The 5412-nt window shown below is 40.3% G+C and overlaps 1 long non-coding RNA gene across 1 annotated transcript; it reads right to left on the bottom strand.

The window, feature by feature from the left end:
• Positions 1-1209: 1209 nt before the first annotated feature.
• LOC114073378 lies at positions 1210-5115 on the bottom strand. Its single transcript, XR_003574316.1, has 3 exons — positions 4981-5115; positions 2964-3076; positions 1210-1287 (listed from the first exon to the last, which is right to left on the bottom strand). It is a non-coding gene; the product is annotated as an uncharacterized LOC114073378 (long non-coding RNA).
• Positions 5116-5412: the final 297 nt, after the last annotated feature.

The raw sequence follows: 5412 nt of genomic DNA on the forward strand, positions 1-5412 counted from the left end.
TTAAACCCCATGATAATGCTCATGCGGCATCATCCCCATGATCATCCCTGATCAGCTGAAAGGAAAGAACGTGATCAGACTGTTTCATCTTCCTGCAAGTGCTGCTGTTCTTGTTCATGTTCCTGCAAGTGCTCCCTGTGTGTGGGTGCTGATGAAGACACCTGTGCCAATGTCTTTAGAGTGCATGCACAGTGTCACTGCTGGTGAGCAATGACCTTCTGGGGAGAAGCAGCATCAGCTGCATGGGGAATGGAGCTACTCTGGGGTCTGAGAGAACTCAGCCTGAAATCTCACCTCCAGAGGACTAGGAGGAAGAAACCCCCATGGTCCCAAAATCCACTGAATTCAACCACTCCCTTAGCACCTATCTGAAATTGTCCTTCAATAAAGACACTTTATGTAGAGAACAACTCAGGAGTTTATAACCTTACTTTTTCCTGTGCTCTTCTTTCTTCTCCCAAAAAAAGAGAAGTCATCACACACAGATAAAAAACAACTTTTATACACCAGGGTAGCAATCAAATCTGAATCACAATTAAAAATAATAGATACTTTCTGTACAGATAGATATGGCTCAGGATTTTACAAGCCCCAGGATTGTAAATGCTGGCTTTGTTGGATCAGATGGGTCATTTTCAGACTCCCGGAGGGGTCTGCTTTGGTATGGGAACCACAGATGGTTCCTGGGCTCTGGGGGCTGGTGCCGCCAGCTCCCAGGCAAGATTGCATCAGCTTTTGAACTTATTAGGAAACTTATTTACTTCTTAGGAAAGTGTTTTCAGCTTTATAAATGAGTATCCTCTGATGGAAAGGAGGAAACAAAATGTTCTGCCATGCTTTCATGGGAAAGTTTGGAGAGGAAAAGAAAACTACCATATCCTAAAAACAGAGGCTTATACCATGTTCCCCAAAACAAGCATGACTAAATACAGTAACATTCTCCAGTCATACAGAAATGCAGCTTTTCAGATCTTTATGAAAATTTGATTCTGTGGTGATGGGAAGGGGAAAGGGGAGCATGGAAAAACCATGGCATGCTGTCATGCAGTAGGAAAGAAGAAGGTGGAAGAAAAATGTAGGCATTTAATGAGTGTTGGCTGTCTTAGGTGATGTTGAAGTTTCACTCATTGTGGATTGGAACTTATTTGTGTTTTGAAAATAATTGCTTTACTGAAAATGAGGTAACAAGCAGGTGGAAAAAAACACACACCTTCTTTTCCAGTCTATCAATTAGCTTCTGGAGTCTATTTATCTGGGTCATCCACTGGCTGTCTTCCTCAATCCAACCTTTGGACAAGATAAATAATGAACATTTAAAAATGTTACTAAATTGCTGGATCATAGTGTATCCCTGTATTTTATTTTAAAAAAAGCTTGACTTTAGTTCTTCTCAAAAATTATGCTTCAACTAGTTCAGTGTTCGTTTAGGTAAAACTAAAGGAAAGCACGATTTTGACTCTATGAATTATTTTTGTTCTTTTGAAGATGTGGTAGAAATCCACTTCAGAATTAAAACTACATTTTAGATTAATGTTAGTGCCTTGGAAATTCTGCTGATGCCTAAAGAAAGCTCTCCATCTCTACTGCAGTTATATTCCTGCCTGTATAATGACCTGATCATGGAATCATAGAATGGTTTGTGTTGGAAGGGACCTTAGAGATCACCTAGTTCCAAACACCCTGCCATGGGCAGAGACACCTTCTACTAGATCAGGTTGCTCAGGGCCACATCCAACGTGATCTGATGTCACATATCAAGAGTGAAGCTAGAAGATGATGTTCTACAAAGGCCCAAGCATCTGGGCTGTGAAGATGGTAAAGGGCCTAGAGGGGGAGCCATACAAGGGAGCAGGTGAGGTCTCTTGGCTTGTGCAGCCCACAGAAGAGGAGACTTAGGGGAGACCTCAGAGCAGTCTGAAGCTTCCTCATGAGGGGAAAAGTAGGAGCAGGCACTGATCTCTCTGGTGACAAGTAAGAGGAACAAAGGAAATGGCATCAAGCTGTGTCAGGGGAGGTTTAGGTTGGATGAGGAAAAAATTCTTTACCCAGAGGGTGGTTGGTCACTGGAACAGGCTCCCCAGGGAAGTAGTCACAGCACCAAGCCTGTCTGAGTTCAAGAAGCCTTTTGACAACACTCTCAGGTACATGCTTCTTTGGGCAGTCCTGTTCAGGGCCAGGAGTTGGACTTCAATGATCCTCATGGGTCCTTTCCAACTCAGGATTGTCTATGATTCTGTAATTCTGTGAGTTTCTCTGAAGTCTCTGGAAAATTTTGCTTTGCTAAAGTCTCATGAAAATTGCCTACTAGATGGAAGGGTCAATACTCAAGAAAACAAATATGTGCATTATTAAAGCAGTTCCTGACATCACTCACAGTGTGAATGTCTACATAGGTGTTGCTCGAAGAAGCATGGAGACACCTTCACTGCAGCCTCATGCTTAATGCCTCTGCTTCCAAAGAATCTCATTTACCAAAGTGCACTATCACCTTTTCAGAAATGCTGGTTCAGATTCTTTTGGTGTCATTGGAAATGAAATATTATTTTCTTTCACATTTTGTATTTTCCCTTTCTGTTTCTTATTTGTTCCCCTCAGCTGAGATGTAAGTCATGGCAGAGAACCTGGCTCTTTATAATTTACAGCCTTCACCTTTTCATTCACTTCTGCAGGCTACAAATATTACCTAAAAATGTTGAATCAATCCAAAGCCCCCAAACAATATCACAATTTGGCCCATAATTATGTATTTATTTTCATCAGTTCAGATCTGTGGATATATATTTATTTTCCTTATGGTTTAAGTTAATAACTTCTATAATAAATTGAAATTGTCTTCTGTCACTAAAGCATCTGAGTTAGTTAGGTATCTAAATTAAATTTTTGAGAGAAAGATATGTATATATTTTTCTGTACATGTGTGTATGCAAATGTTTTAAGTATCTTGAAAATGTGAAGTATCATACCTGTGCTAGAATGAGGGTTATTTGATGGCAGGCTATTGTTCTTCTGAAGCCTTCGAGCTGAGCGTTTCCCTGGCCATTGGACTGAGAGCACTTCTGGTTTTGTTGGATCTTTTCTGCACAGAAACACAGGAGACTTCTCAAGATAGAATGTGTGGGAGAGGTCTCCTCCCTCTGTTTTTAAAAAATGTGCTTATATGTTCCCTGTTGAGAAATACCTGTTGAGACCACTGGACTGTTTTCCAGATTTTCACTATTACTGACAAGTTGTGGTTATGTCATTAATAAGTCAAAAAAAAATTTGAAAAAAAAAGAAAAAAAGAAAAAAAGGGTTAAGCTGACAGGGTTAAAAAAAAAGGGTTAAACTATAGATCTTTTAGGGAGAGAAATCTCAAGATCAGTGTCTGTCTGTGATGTGGCTCTGACCTGACCTAAGTAATCATTCACACAGTTTCTTCATTCATAGGAATTTCATAGCATCACTGCAGAGGAACTTCACAATACCACCTAAAAGTGAGATATGAACTTTAATAATTGTCCCCTACAGCTTAAAGGTTGAAAAGATAAACAGCAACCTGTATCTGTTGATAAGGAAGGAAAACTGATGAGAACTAGCTACTACTGGATGGAGGACTGATACGCTTCTGGGACTAGTAGCAGATACAGAAATTATTTATGTTTGTACTGTGATGACAGAGTCATTGATACTTGAGATTTTGTGTGAGGACCAAAGGCTGTCTCTATGTGGTTCTTCTTCATCCTCCAGCTGGAATGCAATGAAGGACCAGGACTATCGTTAATTTTGAACAGTTAGTTGGATGAGTGGTTGCAAAGATTATTAGACAGTAGCCTAAACAGTTCAGTAAATAATTCTCATGTTACTGTTTTGGAAAGATATCTGGTCTCTTGCAGCACAGAATAAAGGCTCACTAAAAGTTCACACATTATGTTAAGGAGATGTTTTAGGATGGTGTTTTCTGCAGCATCAAATCCCTTCACAGTAAGACAAATTGCAGCAATTCCCCACTGTGAGCTCTCAAATTAGTTTACGAGTATCTTAGTGGGATTCTGATTCAAACAGTTTGTCCCTGAGTTTTGTTAAACGTAAATGAAGATGATTTTACATACAGACTGGGGCGTCTGCGTTAGGAACTAACTAATTTTCTCCAAAACAGCTGTAGTTAAAGTGCTGTGTTTGCCTGCCTTTTGGTATTTGGCTTAAGTGTGTCACACCTCTTTCTCATTTTCTTTGCCACAAATGAAATTCAGCATTCAAAAGGGTATTTCTGAGCAACTGTACTGATAGAACTGGAGAATGCACTACTAGACAGTCAATTTAGTCAAGAAAGCTTACTGCAAAATGGATGCTCATATTACCCAAATCCAAGCACCCAGCTGGGCAGTTTGAGTTACCCACATGGTCTTTCTAAACTGTATTTCTGGAGAGGCTGTCCTAAAAGGCAAGTCAGAGAAGTCAGTGATTACTTTGGAGGATGTAAGAGCACCTAAGTTAGGCTCTAGCTCTGAACTTGCCATTCAAGACTTCTTTCTCTCCCATCAGTTGCTGGGGAACCTGGAAATATGTATGCATGAACAGAGGGAAATATAGATACTGTGCATGTTTGGTGCATCCTCAGACTTCCAAGAACTGTTTGATTCCTATGGTCAAGCTGCTGGCACAAAACCCCAGGGTATTATTCATGTACTTCAGAGATCTCAAGCCCAACAGCAAAACAAGCAAATGATATTTCCAAAAGAAAGGTCTTAAGATCTTCGTCTGCAAAATAAAACAGTTCATATTTTACTTTTTCTGTCATCTTTAACAATAGCATACTGAGGAAAAAAAATTAAACAAAAACAAAAACCAAAAAATTACTGTTAGTGGGTTCCTGTGTGGAATAAAACGTTTAAGCTTTTTGTTATTCCCTACATCGGATTGCTGGGTGAAATGTAAAATAGAAGGTTCACAGTGACCCAACTCCTCACCCCTTCACTGCAGCTGAAAAAGAGGTTTGCTCACCTCTCCTGCCGGGTCTGCTCCTCCGTGGTTTCCATGGCACACTCCAGGGAACTCTGGAGGGACTGAAGCTGGTTCAGTGTCTCCTTCAAGAGAAAGCGAGTCACAAACTGCTCCAAATTAGAAGCCTCCTGATAGTCCTAAGAATTACATAGGGAAGAAAAAAAGGTAAGGCCTTTCCTACTAGGTTAGAAATACACGAGGGAAGGTTCAGACTTCATTCAGGAAGGAAACAAATTGGATGTTTTCACAGTTGTACATGCAAACCACATAATCACCCTTTGTGTTTCTGGACAAAAAGACCTCTGAATTTCCAGGTATAGACACAAATGCCACCCATGCTGAGAGAGGCCTGGATACACAATGGCACAGCATAGTTTCTACTCAAAAAATCCCTTTTCCTTACATGTCTTAACTCCAGTCGGTGGCAGCAGC

The sequence above is a fragment of the Empidonax traillii genome, unplaced genomic scaffold, assembly GCF_003031625.1.
Source record: "Empidonax traillii isolate 1590-97213 ecotype Southwest subspecies unplaced genomic scaffold, ASM303162v1 scaffold6251:size6311, whole genome shotgun sequence".
Lineage (NCBI taxonomy): Eukaryota > Metazoa > Chordata > Aves > Passeriformes > Tyrannidae > Empidonax > Empidonax traillii.